General features: G+C 43.0%; 1 protein-coding gene across 1 annotated transcript in view; it reads right to left on the bottom strand.

Annotated features, from left to right (window-relative positions):
- The window catches only part of GLB1 (galactosidase beta 1), a 622,172-nt gene that overhangs the window by 156,228 nt on the left and 448,138 nt on the right, over positions 1–17,806 (bottom strand). The gene's annotated exons all lie outside the window — the stretch shown is intronic.

The raw sequence follows: 17,806 nt of genomic DNA, 5'->3' as shown, positions 1-17,806 counted from the left end.
TCACTGCAACTTATTATGGTTGATACTCACATGCTTCCGTCACCTTGTGGACGGATCGAATGACACAAAAGGATTTAAAAAAGAAAAGAGACACAGCTCCATCACTACACATGTCTGAATAAGACCTCCAAGAGGACACGAAAACCAGACTCCCTGCGGCACATTCCCTATGAACATATCTATTGTTCATCTGTCATGCATTGATGAAAACTGATTGAGTAGACACCATGCATTTCTGCAAGTATGGGTGAGTTACTAACAAATTTACGAAAGATCCCAAGCTGCAGAGCCCATCGTAAAGGGAACTAACTTATTTTGCTGCAGTGTGGCTCTTTGACATATCAAATAGTGGTTGCAACAAGTAGCAAGCTGTATTGGCACAAAGGAGGTAGAAGAGCACCACGCCTGAAGGTTTCTAAATGAAATCCACGCCTACCTCAGAATAATTGGATGGCAAAATACAGGCATAAGTGGTTGGCACCCTGCTCTACGGACTGGTCTGTCTATTAGACTAGGATGATCTGGGTTGTCAAATGCAGACCATTGGCGAAGACTGATGGAAGCACTGCGTTACTCTGCATACAAAAGAAAGTTCACACCAAACCTCAGTCTGGAAGTAACTTCCCGGTAGGCTGCCTTCCTCCAGTCCAATTGCAAATAGGATGAAACCTTCTCTTCAAGTACGGCGATGATAAACAGAGGTTTGGTGGTTGGTCTCATTACAAAATCCATAATCTTGTAGGCTCAACAATGATCACAACAAAAGGTGATGGCTGAAAGGGTTGGAATTACTTTCAAACTCTGGTACAGGTCTGAGCAATCCTTCAAACCATCATTCTTTAGCCTGCCAACCCATTACAGAAAGGGGAAAGACCATATGCAAATCAGGCTTGGTACCACCCCAAAAGCCGCAGTCCAGCTCGAACTGCTAGGTCAAATCCCTTCTGCAGACAAATACCGATGATCGTCAGGGTTGCCCAGAGTGATGCCAGCAGTTTAAATACATTCTAAACCTTCCAGTCATCGGCTCTTGTTTTTCCAACAATCATCACAACCTGTTAAACCTACATTTTGCAAACTAGTGGGGTGTCAATAGGGTCTAAAACCATCCTTTCCATTGCATATCTCAGAATTAAGTGTGCATTGCTTCCCTATGCGGTATGTGCTCACACACATTTTCCTACTTGGAAATGGAAATCGAGACATCTGAATTACTACCACCACACATCTCCCTCAGCAAATATCTTGAGCACTCAATACCATAGAGAGGCATGTTGTTGCAACAAATCAGACACAGGATTTCTCCAGTATGTGTGCAGAGGTCAGACAGACAAGGTTCTGAGTGTGCTGTCCAACAGATAATATCTACAGCTTGTGATCAGAAGGCAAAGGGGGGCAATGTCATGCATTCGAGCTGTATTGCCCCTTATGTCCATAAATGCCATCCACATTTCAACCTCACATTGGACTAAAGGATGTGTTGATGTACCACCTGAGTACTATATACAAGGCCCATATTACTGCTTTTACTACTAAAATTGATTCTATTCATTATCAGATTATAGACAACTGAAAGCTGCCACCTCATGCATCGACTCCCCAACCCCCAACGTGCCAGGGCATGGTCATGCCTGTTAAAGTTACTGGTTTTAACTTTGGTATAGCACCTGCTGATTGTAAACTCAATTAAAGTGACATTGTGATGCAAATCCATATCCCACCAATATTATTAAAGGTTGAGAAGACAAACATCTCCCTTTTTTTGGTGGTGCTCATTAATGGATCACTCTCCCAAAGTATTGTTCTAGACCCCCTTAAGCCTTATTGGGTCATTCCTCCCCTGAAGAAGCATAATTTGGATCCAGATGATGCAGGCAACTATCGTCCAATAGCAAAAGTCCTTTTTTGCTGAAACCCATCATCTATTGAGTGACAGTATTTGGCTTCAGACCTTACAGTGGGCCAGAACTGACATTTTTAAATGTACATGAAAATCTCCAGTGTAGTAAAAATTATCATCAGGAGGCAGTAGGCTGGACCTTTCTGCATTGTTTCTCACCCTGGATCAAAAGCTCATCTTAGAAAGATTGTCCAGTATAGCAATTCTTTTCTCATTAAGAGATATTTCTGCATCACTCAGATCTAATTACTTCCAAAACTCTATATCTGGTCTACGGCAGCCATGACACTAGTCCTCATGAATAACATTTACATGCAACATTTGCACAATATTCTGGATAGCATAGAGGTTGCCTTCAAACGCAGATGATACACAACTTTACTTTAAGCTAACGTGAGATTCCAAGACAGACAACAAAAGACTCAAAAATATTTTTTAGACCATTGAAAATTGGATGTACATTAGTTGGCTTACCGCGAATGTAAAAAAATAGAACTTCCTGTTATTACCACTCCCAACTGGCCAAAACAGAAGTTCGCTCTTACAGGGTCAGAGAGCTCACTGGTCAACAGGGATGGGGACCCCCATCTTATCCTGGGGTAGGAGGCCTACCAGGGTGTTTGCCAGAACCAGTCCAACCCCAAAATTGCGAGGCTCTCAGCTTCTATTCTCTCTTCACATGCCTGGCTACAACAGCAGAGTATAAAAGTCCCCTGCACACTATGGTTTACTGTACAACAGTAAATATCGTCAACACTGAATATCAGGTTCTGCTTTTAGCTGCCGCGTTTCGAGGTTTTGACCGGTTCTTTTTGAGTCTAACAGACTGCAGCAAAAAATCATATAGAACCAAATCAATATATTCAGTCTTATCAACTTTACACATCAATTAATTAGACTGTTAACATCAAGTCACTAACTCATATTTTCATCTCTTAGAGAATTAATCAGTCCAATCAGCATTTCGTTACATTTATGCAGTAATGCGGCATCCAAAAGCGGACCAGATATTCAGTATTGACGATATTTATTGTCATTAAATGTTACTGTTATGTATACATCGGATTGATTTGCTTTTGATTTACCAGTGATGGAATTGAATCATATTTATAGTATTTTGAAATGTTGACTGTTGTACAGTAAACAATAGTGTGCAGGGGACAGGAGGATCCTAACTTTGGATCGTCTATTCTTTTATATATGTTTATATATGTTGTGGTAGTCTTGTTCCAAGACCACAGTTCCTCCCCAGCACCTTTAAATACATATAGATTGTTTCAATTAGTTATTTACTACTTTGGGTTAGAGAGAGGTGTGCACTAACAGTTGTTTGTTTTACAACAGCAGAGTACCACTTTTGCTCCTCTAATACCTGCTGTACAACCTGGTAACCAGTGTTTTAACTCTTGCATAGAGGACAGAGCACAGAAACTGTTCTCCTAAACATCTGTGAAGACCTGCTCTCCAACCTCGATTCCAACACCCCCTGTGTCCTCATCTTACTTGATCTCTCTTCTGCCTTTGACACAGTCAACCGTGCCATCCTGCTCACCGTCTTCGTGATAACCTGGGTATCACTGATCAGGCCCTGGCTTCGCCGACTTCTTTTCTCTCCGATCGACCCTCCGAGGTCCAACTGGGGTCCTTCCGCTCCTCTTTCTCTAACTGTGGTCTACACCAGGGGTCTACTCTCTCCATGGCTGTTCAACCAATACCTGGCACTTCCTGCCCAACACATTGCCGCTCTCTGCCCCAACTTTCAGTGCTATGCGGATGACACTAAGCTAATATTCAGGCTCCCTTCAGCCACCTCTTCTCTCTCTGACTGTCTGCTATCCAAGAGTGGTGTGCCACCAATGATCTCTGACTTAATGCCCGTAAGACTGAGATTCTCCTCATCGGCACACCTGCTCCCTCCTTTCCTTTCACTCTCTGGCCGGCCTCTCTTGGCCCTCTTCCTGGTCCAGACCTGTGAGGCAAAAAACCTTGTGGTCATCTTCAACTCCACGCTCTCCTTCTCTCGTCACATTTCTGACGTCTCTAAGAAATCACACTACCAGCTGCACCTCCTCAGACGTATTCTTCCTTTGTTCTCCTTCAACCCAGAAGCTCACTGTCTCCAGAGCTTTGGTTCTCTCTAGGCTGGACTACCGCAACAGCCTCTTTCCAAATCTGCCTGCCTTTACTCTCCGCCCTCTGTAACTCATCTAAAACAGGACTGCGAGACTTGTCCTTAGCCTCAAGCCCAGGGATTGTATCTCTCTAGGACTGAAATCTCTGCAATAGCTCCCAGTGGCTGCAAGGATTAAATTCAAAACCCTCTGCATTGTCCACAAGGCCTTCTGGGGCCTGGGGCCTCAATACCTTCAACTCTCTCTTCCTAAATATCTTCCTTCTCAAGATCTTCGCTCATCCGTCTCCAACTCCCTCAGGGTCAGTCGCTTCTCCAAGCAATGAGTTGGTGGTAGATCTCTTTCTTCGGCTGGGGCCTCCCTCTGGAACAGCCTCCCTGCCTCTCTGAAACTTGAGGAGAACCATCTCCGGTTCTGGAAGCACCTCAAGACCTTCCTCCTTGCTTCTGCTTTCTCTCCTCCTCTCCCCTGCTGAACTCCTGGCTGAAACTGCACTGATCACTTGACTACCCTCTGTTCTTGGGCCCAGGTCCCCTCACCGTCAGTTGCATACCTACACTGCCCCCCTGGCAACCTTTGCACTCGGGGCTGCTTCTGTATCCCTGCAGCCCCCTACAAGCACTTGACACCTGATGTCTGCACTTACCCTTGCCACCAGCTGGTCACACTTCTTATTTATTGTTTTTATTTATTTGACTATTTATCCTATGTACTGCACTGACCCCTCCCCCTTTGCCCTCGCACATTTCCCCTCCCCCCTGACCCTTTCCACTGCACTTGCGTGATCTCAATGTCACCTGGCCCAGTAAGATGTTTGTCTCAGTCTTCCCTCTGTTCCCCAACCCTTGCCTCGTCGTGCCTTGAAACACTTGTGTATAGGTGCGTTATAAATGCCATATCATATCAGAGAGCAAAGTAGTGACAAACCGCGACCCAGAGGTGCATTGATTACTGCAGACTAGCAATGTAGAAGATCATCCCATGTGTAATATAACTTTGAGGCTTTGTAGTGGGCTGCCATTGCAAGTAGCCATAAGACCCACAATCAAAAAGGGGGCGGTTCCTAATAGCATAGGCGTAATTTTAGGGGGGCACAGGGGTGTTTGTTCCCCCCCCCAACTTTCATGGCACACCATTTTGTCCCCATTCATTTGGCTGGGGCCCCTTTTCTTCAGATGTCATGTCCCCCCAAAATTTTCAGCAAAGTTACTCCACTGCCTAGCAGGTATTTTATAATTTATTTTAATTTTATTATTGATACAGTTGATTAATCAACTTTTCAATACATTTATACAAATTCATATAAATACAAAAATTAATTAATTGCTTTAAAAGTACAATTAAAAAAAATGATAGTTTTTACATATTTACATCGGTACAATTTACATTAAATAAAGAAAAAACAAATATATAAAAAAACAATATAAATCAGTGAAAAACCATTGAAGGGCAATAGGAGCAAATAAAACATAAGCAATTCTACATCTCACCTATACAGTATAATGTACTGAGCTGCTCAGAAAGGCTTGCTGACTTGTGAATAGCCGCTATTTATTTTAGCATTATCAAAATGGTTTTCCATCTTGCAGTTTTAGCGATAAATAATTAACAAGTGCTATTCTTACTTTAGTTGATTGACTATTGTAAACATAGTACCAAAACTGTTCAATAGACAAAGAGCTATACATTTCAAAGTGCGATTTGAAATATTCAATTATTTTATCTAGCAGCATCGGACAGACCGCAATTAGATGTGACAAGGTTTCAGATGCTTTAGGGTCTTTGCAAAAACGACAAAAATCCTCTTCCAGAGGAATCTTTCTCCATTTAGCCAGTACACTTTTGGTGTGCCATATATTCATCCTGAATCTTAAAAACAGATCTCAGAATTTGGCTCCCAGGAACTTTATAAGTTTCCGGGGGTCTTTTTTTTTTTTTAAATGATGGTGTGCTCTTTTGCATGCTTGGTGTTTTGGCATTGGTCATACGTGTTAATCCAATCCCATATCATAATTTTGTATTTCGCTCTGTCAGGGTTTGTTAACAGTTCTTCTGAGACCTCTGCATTTTGTAAAAAGGCTTTGACCTTCTCCCGCCATATAACCATTGCCCAATGAGTTGTCGTTTTCATGTAAGAGGACAATACATGTAGAATAGTATTCTCATGCTGGCTCATCATACATTTACGATACAGACTACACAATCTCCACATGTACATGGTATACAGAGAAGAGAGTCCCATTTCATATCGTATCAGACAAATAGGGGCCACTTTAGGTACATGGAATACATTTTTTCCAGAAAGCGCCTTCCAATCTAGACCAGGGCATCTCATCTTACCACGACCTAGTCTCCGCACCATATATCACCGTGGGGGCAGCCTTTTGACAATAATAAGTATTGGTTTTAATGAAAATAGGCCATATTTGTGATTAATTATGGAGGCCTGTGAATTGGCGATTCTGATTTTAGTTCTTAATTCATCATGATATGGGGCATCAGAAGCCAAAACATTCACATTTAATCCTAAATATTTATATTGTACAACATTTTCAAGGGGCTGGGACAGCAACGACCAAGCTTGATAAAATGTCCTAGTTTTGTTATTGGGTACAATCTTCATGGTCATGGTCTTGGTTTTTGCCACATTTATGCTTAAGTTATTGTCATTGACATACTTCCCTAGTTGGTCAAGCAACGCTTGCAGACCCCTGGGGATTTTAGCCAGTAACACTAGGTCATCAGCATAAAACAACCAGGGGACTGCACTGAGTCCCAGACATGGTGCGTCAGATGTTACTTCCTTAAACTCACCACATCAGATATGAAGTAATTAAACAAGGAGGATGCCAAAAGGCAACCTTGTTTTAAACCTTAAAGGTGTTAATGGATCTTGATACTCTTTCGTCCATTGATAATCTTACTTGAATCGAAGTATTAGAGTGGAATTCGATTAAGCAGTGCTGTAAATACACAGGGCAGGAACTTTTTGACAATTTACTAAATAGTAATTGCCTTGATACAGAATCAAAGGCAGTCTCAAAGTCGATAGATGCCATAAAGACTGCTTGTTTTACTTGCAGCTCATGCTGTTTGATGGCGTTCAACACCTGAAGATTAACTGCTGTGCCTATGCCTGCTACAAATCCCGTTTGGAACGGATCATTGATGCCTGCTTCATTGGTCCATTTGTTGAAGTCTTTCAATACCAATCACACAAAAATCTTCCCCGGGGCATCAAGTAAGGCGACTCGTCTGTAATTGCGTGGATCCAGTCTGTCCCCCTTTTTGTATATAGGGACTATAATCGACTTTTGCCAGGAGTGAGGTATTTTCTTACTACGTATAACTTGTTCAAATATTGTTCGCAAAATGGAGGCCCATGATTCTGGATTATTTTTCAGCATGGCATTAGACAAGCCATCAGGCCCTGGTGCCCTAGATGTGCTAAGTTATTTGATGTTTATCACAATATCTAGCTCATCAAATGCCAGCTGACCATTCTTGTTAACATTCACACCCAGTAGCGGACTCGGCCAATGAACATCAGCATATAGGGATTCGTAATATTGAATCCACACTTCTTCTGGCACTGCGTTGATCTCTTTTATCAATTGTTTGCCACCATATACTGTTTTTATTAAGCCCCACACTAAGGCAGAGCTTTTGGAGGCTATGGAATACAACATGATTTGAGCATCTTTTGAGATCAAAGCCGCCTTGCGCTGTTTTATCCAATTTTTATATCTGTTTTTACATCTTCAGATCTCTTGTATTTTATCAGGACTAACCTGCTGCATCAAAGCCCGTATAATCTTTTTTAGCTTAGCTTTCTGATATCGAACCTCTTCATCATACGTAGGCAAATGCGACTGCTTTACCCCAGGCCTTGATTGGCCTTTGTTTTTAAATAACTGTAAAAAAGCAACATATTCTCCATCTAGATAACAAATGTTTGGTTCTAGGATGTCTTTAGGGTATGATAAAGCCAAGAGTAAATCATTTAGAGCAGATGGAGTCCATCTAAATCGATTGCCTTTCGAAGAGATTGATAGTGCATTATCGTACCGTTGAGGTCTCTTTTTTGCAAGCGTCTTAGGCCATGGCCAATTTTGGTGAAGAATGTTACGGTCGCTCTGTGGCTGATCTATGACTTTAAATGAGGTAACCCTCGAAGATAGCCCTGTATCAACATAAATATAGTCAATTGTGAAGGCCAAGCGACCTTGCCGCCAAGTTGCCTGTTGTGGAGTATCACCTGGCACCCCACCATTGATCAGATTAAATCCTCTCTCTTTCATCAGGCTCTTCCATTGCTGCACAGTCTCCTTCATCTTCCTGCATTTCTTGTCCAAACAGTTCATATTCAAATCGCCAGCTATGATAGTATGATTAACGTCAGGAGTTTTGTCAATCACGTTTAGACAGATGTTTAGGTCTCTAAAAAAAATCGACTGTCCTGGATACTAAGATGGTTCCAATACAAATTCAAACATGCTATCATCCTATCTTCTGATATAATTCGCACCAACTGAATAAAACTGTTTGGGGAAAGTCGTGGTTCAATTTTCAGGCCGCTTGAAATTTTAACTTCTATTATGAGTCCGGCCTTTGGTCTACCCCTGGTTTGATTAATTGATGGCACCAACGATACTTGGTGGTTTTCCCAAGAAGGAGGTGGGTTAAGCCACACTTCTTGTAACATAATGATGTCATACTGAGCCAAGAGGGATACCGAGGACGTTATTAAATGCATGTGGCCTCGAGTGTTCCAAGGGGCTAAATGTATTGTCTGGTTGCTTTCAGTGATATTCAGCTAACAGCTATTCATCCCATTCCACACAGCAGGATGTGATACAGATCTTAGTCGGTTGTCATTACCTGTCGACACAACACTGTTTAGGGACTTTTCATTTCTACAGCAGTTTGTAACGTTCTTTGTTGCAGATTAGGGTAGCTGTTCGTTGTATTCGGTACTTCCTTTGGATTTAGCTGAATAAAGCCTAGCTGATATATTTCAGCTTTTGCTTTCCAAATTGCATATTTGACTAAGGCCAACAGCATCCAAATCTTCTCCACTGATCGATCATAATCGTTGATGAATTCAATTTGTGCTATATCATCAGATTTAGTGCCCTGTAAATTTGGAATTTTGTTTAGTATATTCAGTACCGAAGATAGATTCAAATCATATAAACCAAATTCACCACCACAACACTGTAGAATTAGACTTACATGACTTGAATCGTTGCATTTGTTATGCCGATTCTTCGAATTGACCTTCGTTTCATTTTTCTTACTCTGGTTGGAATCGTGACATAAATAGGCCCATTTATTTTTGGATTTCCTCGTGCCTGCTTTCCAAGGTCATGAATGAGAGATCTTCAACCTGCTTCGTTGTATCTCCCGGTGAGCATTTATTCACGACCACCTGCGAGGCAGGGTATGTTTTTAACGTGGCGCCTGGTTTTTCTATTTTCGCCACTTCCTCAACTAAGTTGTCCAGAGAGTCTTACCGAACATCTGTTTCCATTGATATTATGGGCTCTTTTTGTGCCAGGTTTTTCATTGGAGGCGCAGCCTTGCTTCTAGATATTGCAGTGTATTTACGCACAATGGCTGCACTCTTCTCTTGAGTTTGTCAGGCAAGGACAACAGATTGACAAATTGCCTGGAGTTTTTGCTCTTTTGCATTTTCGTTAGTTTCTGATTTTTAGATTTTTGTTGTCAATGATGGCTCAGTAGTAAGTTTTTTATTTTTGGCACTGAAGAGGTTATACATCAAATTAATTGGTACAAAGGCAGAATCCCTGGCATTTGATTTGCTGCAATTCCTGCCAGACTCATCACATCATGCTCTATTATCTAATTTTCACCACCCTCTTGCAATACGCACCCTTGACCTACATTCTTTTCATCCACACACTGTTTTTTCTTTCCTTTCAAATCTGTCTTATTTCCTCCTTCTGCTGTGACATTTTTTTTGTCCGTGGAGTTCACATTCAGGTTTCTCGAACATGTCGAGCCAGTCAGTTTATGTTGCACATTTATATTGACAGCAGTCAAGGATTTACTCACAGATATTTGCATTACCTTACTTTCCAATAATTCTCTTAGTAGAAAGTTCTGGTTGGTTATCTGTGAGTCTAAGTTTCATACAAATTCGCCAATGAAAATAACGCTGTGTTCATAGCTTGCAGTGTTATTTCTGTGGGCAACATCATGTGTGGTACTAGTGAACTCAGTGGTAGAGCGTTGTTATGCTTTTGCTGTTGTGGGGAGGGCCGTGTAAAAAAAGATGGACAACACTGAAGATTCCAAAGAGGAATCAGGAAACATTACCAGTGATTGCGATAAATGTTGTTTTGGATTTTATAGGCAAAGCATAATCGCCCAACAGATCAGGTTCAGTGAATGCTGCTAACAATGAATCTGATGGAGTACATAGATCAACTGGTAAAGACCCCGGCGTGATGTTAACCGCAGCCGCTACAGACGGCAGCACCATATCACGAGGAGAACTCACTATTTTGTCAGTCTTGCTTGCAGTTGTCTGCTCCAGTGTAGGTAGGCACTCAGAATAGAATTTCCGGATGTCGTTAGTGTGCAACATTGTCCTGCCATGGGTAGGAGCTCATAGAGGTACGCCCTGCATGCCCCGTTTAGGTGTAGTATGGAAGTCATAAGGGCGGTTAGCTAACGGTTCAACCGGGGGCATACTGGTGCGCGGAGTATACAATTTAACCATCAGAATTGTATTTTCAATGCTAATATAACAGTGGTTTTTACTTGGTAGAAAATGGCACTAGTAGTATGCGTTAATTAGTATGCTTTACCCTCCAGAACCTCCGGCACGATCAGCACAATCAGCCCTTACAAAATGCCCTTGCTCGAAATGCGCGTGTGCTGGGCTGAAGTAACGATTGCTGGGAAGGGGAGGAGGAGCCCACACAGTCACTAACAAAACAAACAAAATAAAATAGTGTTCAAGCTGTTGTTTTGAAGCGCTGAAGCGCAAAGTCTTTGTATATAGATGTGGTTGCACTACCACAATTGAAATGGTACCGTGATCGCTGTAACAGAAGAAAAGAATTCCAAGTTCAGATCGCGTCTCACAGGTAGGCAGAGGTTCCTCAGCACAATCAGCCCTTACAAAAAGCCCTTGCTCGAAATGTGCGCGCACAAATGCGCGTGCGTTGGGCTGAAGTAAGGATTGCTGGGAAGGGGAGGAGGAGCCCACGCAGTCACGTGATCACTGTTTCTGCCACTTCACTGTGGCCAGACCGAACCCCACTTCCCTTAGATTTGAGTCTGTGAGAAGTGATGATGAATCGAATGATCCGTTATTGCAACAGACCAGTGTTCTGCAGGAGTATGTTGAGGTGCCAGCTGAAGAGACTGCAAGTGAATCCTGCTTTAATTCTAGAGTTCTGCCCCAGTCCACCAATCCACAAACACCAAACACACCGCACTACACACCGCGCTGTAGGTATTTTATGGTTTATGAAGTCTGTAACCCAGTCCCTAGGGAAAGAAAGCCATAAATTGGCCAGAGGTACCCACAGAGGCTGCAGCCAATGAAATGGGGAGGGCGGACGGTAAAAGGGGACAAAAGGAGCAACTCAGTGTGGGTTGTTTTAGTAAGGTCAAGGGAGGAGAAGGCAGACAAGGACCAAAAGGAGGAAGGATGGCGGAGCGAAACGTAAAAGAGGATTACTGAGACAAAGGATCACCAAGACACTGTGCAAGGTTGAGGTATTGGTGGGTGAGAGAAAGTGGTACTGGAGTGCGAGTGTGAGTAAAATGAGTGTTTGTATTTATTTGAAGAACACAGATGTCAAGTACAATAAGACATTAATTACAATAACGCATTTACAGATGGGTGAGGCATTCCCAGGATGGGGGCCTGTACAATAGCATATAGATTAGAATAAGTGAGCCATTTTATGAGGGTATCTGGTCTTTCCATCTAACACTTTTCCATCAAAAATTATTAATTGAATTGTCTTTCCATCGAAAAGCATATTCATTGAATAATTTTCGATGGTTAATTTCGATGAATAGGGTTAGGGGTTAGGGTTGGGGCTAGGTGAAGAGTTAGGTTAAGGGTTAGGGTTAGATTAAGGGTTAGATTAAGGTTTAGGGTTGGGGCTAGTGTTAGATTAAGGGTCAGGGTTAAGGGGGAGTGGGCTTGGAGGGGATAGGGGGGAGAAACCCTCACCCCCCAATATACAAAAAAACATTAACACGTTACAAGGAGCTGGACAGTGCCGAAATTTCAGCATTGGACAACTCCATGTAACTTTTTAATGTAGAAAATAAACGCATCGAAATGGTATCTTTTACATTTAAAAGTACATATCCATTCGATGGAAAAGTTTCAAAGGATATGTACTTTTAATGTAAAACATAGAATTTTGATGCTTTTATTTTCGATGCATCTTTTTCAATGCATTGTCATTTCAATGCATCTTTTTCGATGCAATAACCATAAACCGTGAGAGTAACAAAGGGTCATATACCAGGGAAAAAACAAACAAAAATGTACATAAGAAAACAGGCGAATTGCAAAGATAACTAACATTTGAGGGTGAATGCTTCAAACTAAATAGGAGTAGTAATTAAAAATACAAAATTACAATAGTAGGAGACTCTGGAGGCAGTGGTGGGGTCAGGTAGGGGGGTAAGGGCAGGTAAAGCTCATTCTTAATCCGTAAATGAAGTGAAAGGTGAGCTTTGAAGACATCCACAGTTGGGCTGGATGGGTTTGGGCAGTGGGGACCACTAGATCAGGAAGAAAGAGCGGCACGAGAGGAGGCACAGGGAGGGTATGGGGATGTTGAGTGTAGAGGAGGATTGGAGGGAACAAGACGGTGAGTAAACTGAGATCCAATTGGAAAGGTACCGAGGAGCAACACCATTGATCGCTTTGAAGGAACTTAAAAAGAGAGCGTTGTGCATGGAGAGCCGCCAACCAGCATGTTGTCAGTATGTAGAAGTGGGGGAAGATTTGTGTAGGTTGTAAAGAGTGCGAGTAGCAAAGTTGAGGACTTTGTCTAGACGGAGGAATGAGTAGACAGGAAGGATAACAAGTAGTCTGGAACAGTAGTCCTGTTTGCTGAGCACAAGAATGGAGAATAGAGTTTTGGTAGAGTGGTTGAGGAGGTTAATACGAGCGGCAGCGATTAATTATTGCAGTCCTAGGTCGCTATCAAATTGGGCCCAAATACTGTAAGCCTTGGATGAGGGTGAAAATTGGTCAGGTGGGAAGGAGAGGGGACAGTAAGGATTGTATTGGAAGCTGCAACAAGAGGACTTTCATTTTTGAAGAGTTCAGCATAAATTGAAGTGAGATAGTTTGTAATCTGTTCCGAGACGGCTGGGGTGAACGAGGTAATGGATAAGCACATTTAAGTGCCATCAGCAAAAAGGTGAATGTGAAAGGCAAAGGATGAGAGAGATCTTTCTGGGGAAGAGTTATAAAAGGTGAAGAGCAAACGTCCAAAGACTGATCCTTGTGGGACACCGACAGGGAGAGGGTTGGGTTGGAGGTTTGCCAGTTCCAAGACATTTTAAAGAGTCAACCTTCAGGGGAGGACGCCATCCAGGCAAGAGCAGATTTGTGAAACCCAAGGTCCTGGAGAGTAAGAAGAGAGTAGTGGTTGACAGTGTCAAAAGCGGCAGAAAGGTAAAAAAAGTATAGAAGAGAGTTTGGAGTGGTGAGCATTTTAGAGAATTTTGGAGACACTAAGGAGTGCAGTCTTGGTGATGTGTTTACTGTGGTAGCCAGATTGAAGTGGAATTCCAATGCCATTATCCTCAAGGTACTTCATGGTCCGGTTGAAGACCACCAGCTCAATGAAAAATGGGAAAGGCGAGAAAGTGGAAGACAGATTCCTGGGACTTTTGGGTCAGCAGAGGGTTTCTTCAATAGGGGTAGTAAGACAGTTACATATTTGAAGGAGGCAGGAAGGAGTCCAGTGGAGAGAGAGCTTAAAGAGCTTAGAGAGATACAGGAAAGTGATTGAGATGATTTGAAGAGCAAAGGGGTCTATGTGAGCGCAAGATGGGTTGGCAATGCAAACGATGGGAGCTAATTCAATAGGAGAGGTAGGGGAGTAGAGGTTTAGCGTAGGAGAGGTGGTGGACAGAAGGAGGGTTGGGAAGGGAAAGGTAGGAGGGCTGTGTCACACATTTTAGAGGAAAGGTAAACAGCAGTCATTTGCAGAAAGAGAGAATGTGATAGATGTGAGACTAAGTGGAGGGGAGTAGTAGTGTTAGGAGTAGGTAGTAGCAGGTGTAACGCTCACCTGATTCCCGTAGAGGCGCCGGTCTTGACTGGGCGTATACCGTATCTTCAAAGGTGATGTGTAACACACGGCTGGCTCTTTGGGCTGGACCTCTGTGCACTGTATGTCTGACTCGAAGGGTAAGATGTCTGCAGATAGAAAATATGGGATTAAGGAACTGGGTTATTGAATGTCTCTCTCTTCTTCCCTTTCTCTTCTCCTGTAGAGCCCCAAAGGTTAACGCTCTCACCTTAGGTAAGTGAACGCCGTGCTCTCCATCTGCCTCAGGGCAGGGTGCTGTAACCAGTTTCTTCACTGGATAAGGGGAGCAGGCCTCTTGACTTCAGAGGACTGCTGTCCGTCGTTTACTGCACAAACTGTAAGTTTCGAGTAATTGCAATGTCTTTAAAGTCTTTAGTAATGATGTTTCTTGTTTTGCAGGGTTCCGGCGATGGCGGATGACGGGCTGAAGTGAGTTGAAGATGGAGCCCGTGTGATGAATAGAAGCGCCTGGAAGCACTAAGTAAGCGCTTGTTGCCTGCTTCACGATGCGCTCTAACTGTCTTTTTATTTTGCAGGTACAAGTTCGGAGCGGCTGCAGGGTGCCGGAATACCCACTGGGTTAGATGTGGAAAGGAGTAATGGCACGTGAGTATTAAAGTCCCCCAATGTCTTTAAACGCACCTTGTTTTGTCTTTCAGATGCGGGATGCAGCGCCGAAGGCCTCCGGAGCGTGCAAAGAGTTCGTAAGCTTTTGTCTTTCAGATGCCGGAATGCAGTGTGAAGACCTCCGGAGCGCACGAAGTGTAGGTAAGCCTTTGTCTTTCAGATGCCGGAATGCAGCGCGAGGCGTTGGTGACAGCCGATGGACCAGGTAAGTGAAGAGCTGCCACTGAAGACCGTAATGCTAACCTGTTCTTTCTTGTCTTTATAGGTGTTGCTGAAGACTGGATTCAGGATGGTAAGCCTTTTTCCTTAGGCCCAGGATCAGATGCAGAAGACACGATGAGCGTTCTGCTGCAGAGGATGCAGAATAACGCAAAGCAAGATTCATCCATCGGGTGTGGTTTAAATAGCCTCCTGTAGTGCTTAGGTGTCTCCTTCCACAGCCACGCCTAGGTAAGAAAAGAGTTCCTGCTTTCCAGAAGAGTTCCAGTGTTCTGAATCTAGGGAGTGGCTCCTGCCCCACCCAACAGGAAAAGTAGTTCCAAACAGAAGAGGATCAGAGGCTCAACTGGCAGGCAAGTAAGCAGCATGGTCTGCTGCAGGTAAGTCCACCCAAGCATTACGAGCCCGGCGCTTCCAGCGCTGGGACTGGGCATATTTATGAGCCTGGTGCCACTGGCACCAGGACTGGGTCCAAAAGGTCCCAATTGGGACTGGTTGGCACTCGGAACCTGGGTTATGGATCTGCTTCCAAGGGAGTTGGGAAAACCCTGACCTTTTGGAAGCAGAGATCATGACAGCAGGAGAGAGTAGTAGAGTGGAGAGCATTGTAGAGAGAAGGAAGAAAAAGTAGTAAAGAAGCAAGTGGAGAGTAGGAGAGGAAGAGTAGTGCTGGAAGGAAGAATATCGGAGAGCAGAAAAGTGAAGAGAGGAGAGTGACAGGAAGAGAGGATAGTAGTGTTAAACAAAAAAGTACTTAAGAAGGGCATCTCTAAGGAATCAAGACATGTGCCACAGTCGAATGAAGTGAGGTTACTCCCTGTAATATAATGATCAGGGTGAGAGACTAGCTCGCTTCTCTAGGGAGGAATGACTTATATAATGTGCCCCGAAGGTAACCAAATAACATAACTCAGGAGCTGTATGTGAAGAGACTATAGGAGTGGTTAGGAAAGCTGCAGAAAAAGAGGTCCTCTCCGCCCACACTACCTTGTGAGAGATCTGGGTTCAGTCATGATACAGGCAAATTCCGAACAAGGGTTTGTCATGTCCTATCGTGCCCATGTCTTTTTCAACCATTTGGCAGAAATGATAGGTAATGACATCCAACTTACTTAGTGGCAATACAGCATCTCATGAGGAGTTAAAATGTGTTTTTAGCTACTGCCTAAAAAGAATGAAGTTTTCAATAGGTCACAGTTCAAGCTGGAGTGTGTTCTAAAGCCAAGGTACCAAATAATGGAAAGATTCCAACGTCCATTACACTACCTTTACATTTGGTTGTTTGACGTAGGGACGTAGAAGGAGATTTACAGATCTGAGTTTGTTGTATGATTTCCTTAGGAATAAAGTGGGTTTGTTTTTTTGTTTTACAAATCGTTATCAAACGCAATGAAATAGGGAGCCAGTGCAGAATGCAAATAGTGGTAGAAGCACATATGCCTGTCTGCAGCATTTTTAAGACATTTTTAAGACACTGAACGCTGGTGTGGTGGATACATCAGGTGTCCAAGACAAACTATTTGTGGAATTCTTTCTTGAAATAAAAGTGGGATTAATCGCTGCGATTTTATTTGGAGGGACCAGAAAAGGGACAAATGTGCTCCAAGGTGCAGTAGGGAGTGTGACGAATGGACTTCTGCTCAGCAGGAGTACAAGGATGAGTAGAAGCTGAAGTGCTCACTCCGCCCTCAAGCTTCTACAAAGAGTCAACACATTCATAAAGGTAAAACAGGAATAGTTAAGAGATGTACATCCTTTGCCTTTTGTGGGCCAAGAGAAGTCTGTACTCTCAAGAGAGGTGTGAATGTGGTTCAGTAGCAACCCAAACAGAAAAGTATATGACAGTCCAAAATAAAGGAATTTCCAACCAAGGTACTATAAAACAACTAACTAGAAAACACTATAAAAACAGAAGAATCCTGCGGGTTCCTCACTGAAACCCTGCCCAAAGTCTTTTCTCAGATGGCCATGGGAAGGCAGACGCTTCCTGATGCCAGCCCTGGGGGAGGTGTACAGCGGGAGGATCACCTGGGTGGAGACAGGGCCCAGGGTAGTGAGGAGATTCCGTTGGATGAGAAACAGTATTTTTCGTTTGACAGGGAGATTCTTACCACTGTGCTAAAGGAGGTTATGGCTTATTGTCATTTCAATGTCTCTCAACCGTCTATTAAATCTAAGGTTGTGAAACCTAAGGTTATAACATCAAAGCACAATATACCAAAAGAAAGACCCTTTTTTGGTATTTAAAGATAAATGCCCTCCTCATTTCCAGGTGTGAACTACAAAGGATTATCGAAATGTGTATTTCTCTAAACCATCGTCCTCAAGTAAAAACCCAAAGCCCCTATGTTAAAATTATGAAGGGAATTAAATCTACATTAATAAGTAATCAAGAAGCAGAAAAACCTAACTTGGATGAAATAAACTACATGACCCAGAATCCTAGAGGGACTGAGACGGGGTAGAGGGCTGAAGAGGCATGTAGATGTAGTAGTCAGGCAATTTGGTCTAATGATCATTGCAGGAGTCATGCATTTGAAACTGATGGCTCACATCTGAAGCCAACTGTCAAACCTGTTAGGCATAAAAGGACCCAA

This window comes from Ambystoma mexicanum, chromosome 5p, assembly GCF_040938575.1.
Source record: "Ambystoma mexicanum isolate Mex_15411 chromosome 5p, UKY_AmexF1_1, whole genome shotgun sequence".
Lineage (NCBI taxonomy): Eukaryota > Metazoa > Chordata > Amphibia > Caudata > Ambystomatidae > Ambystoma > Ambystoma mexicanum.
The sequence above is the reverse complement of the archived record's forward strand: the minus strand, read 5'-3'. Positions and strand labels throughout refer to the sequence as shown.